We start from the raw sequence: 1,417 nt of genomic DNA, 5'->3' as shown, positions 1-1,417 counted from the left end.
TCAGTGATTGAATGTGTAACATAGTAGCAGGCAGCAATTATCACCTGGAAGCTGCAGATCAACCAATGGAAGAACTCAATAGAAGACAATGTAACAACCGGGAAATCTCTAAACGTCACTGATCAAGGGCTAGAAGCCCTGGCCTGAGTTAATCAACACCAGAGACCAAATTTGGACTGAATATCTCCAAATCGACCACTCCCAGAGCCCTATTCTAAATTCATCAACGGACTCCCAAACCTGCACGTACATGCGGACGACCCCTGGGACTGACAGATGCCGTCCAGTAGCCACTGAGGGGGAGAAGTCCCACGAGGGTCAATGACCCCTGGATTGGGCAAACCTGAAAACTGGGGAGTCACCAAAGTCTGCCAGGGACAGATAAAAGGCAGTGAAAAGTGACCCTCAGTGGCGCCCTCTTGATCTCGATCTCCAACTCGACCAGACCTGTCCAGCCAGAAGGACCAGCCGGCGACCCCCTTCTGGAGGATAACACCACGCTGAAAGAAGCCTCGACTGGCCATCGACGGCAGACTCCAGCGCTTGTAGGATAGGTATACCTGACTCTGTAGCCTGCTACTGTGTGTATATGTGTGTGCATGTGTGCGTGTGTGTGTGTGGGGACCAGCCTCAAGGTTTATGATTACAGTGTTTCAATCTGCCTAATAAACTAGAATTTTAAGGATCCCGAGTTGGACATTTGTAGCCAACACACCCACCAGCATTTATCGGCCAAAGTATCAGCCACTTCAGGCTGATTTCAGACAGAGTCAATTTTCTTTAAACCTGTGCCAATCCGATACTGGACTGATGTATTGGTGCACCTCTATCAAAAAGTATTTATTACAACTGCTGCCAAGTGCAACTTGTTTGTCTACTTACATAATCCTCACAACTAATTTTTTACCTTGAGCATGAAGAACCAATCAGGATGCAGGTCACCTTTACTAGCTTACCTCCTGGTAAGCTGTGTTCTGTTCTAACCATAGAAATGGCCTTATTGTTTTGTAGGCAAAATGAATTTTACCTACTATACACTACATACATAAAATTCCTATGACATGTGAGGGCGATGGAAACCCAAAATCCAGATTTTATAAGGTTTCCCTCATATACCCTAAAAAAAAAGAAGAAGAAGAAATGCAAGCTGAAGCAATTACATTTTACATAAGCAGTCTTCAAGTCTTTGGGTTTACAAAATACACAAAAATCCATTCCTGTTGTCACAACCCAGTGATTTTTGGTGCCTCAGCACAATGGGATTTTCTTGCCACATGAGAGCCTCTTGCACAGCGAGGGTTTTGCTGCACAGAGAAACCTCGGTGCAAGTGAGTTCCCGCCAATTTGCAGCCTTCTTTGCAGGGTGCATTTCTTCCTTGCAGCACAGAAATGCACAGTGCAAAGAGTTCCCGCTATT

General features: G+C 45.5%; 1 protein-coding gene across 5 annotated transcripts in view; it reads right to left on the bottom strand.

Moving 5' to 3' along the window:
- DLG5 (discs large MAGUK scaffold protein 5) overlaps nt 1–1,417 on the bottom strand; it is a 134,440-nt gene that overhangs the window by 92,548 nt on the left and 40,475 nt on the right. The window lies entirely within an intron of this gene.

Source organism: Alligator sinensis, unplaced genomic scaffold (assembly GCF_000455745.1).
Source record: "Alligator sinensis unplaced genomic scaffold, ASM45574v1 scaffold188_1, whole genome shotgun sequence".
In the NCBI taxonomy this organism is placed as follows: Eukaryota; Metazoa; Chordata; order Crocodylia; family Alligatoridae; genus Alligator; species Alligator sinensis.
Note: the sequence above shows the minus strand (reverse complement) of the source record. Positions and strands in the feature narration are given on the sequence as shown.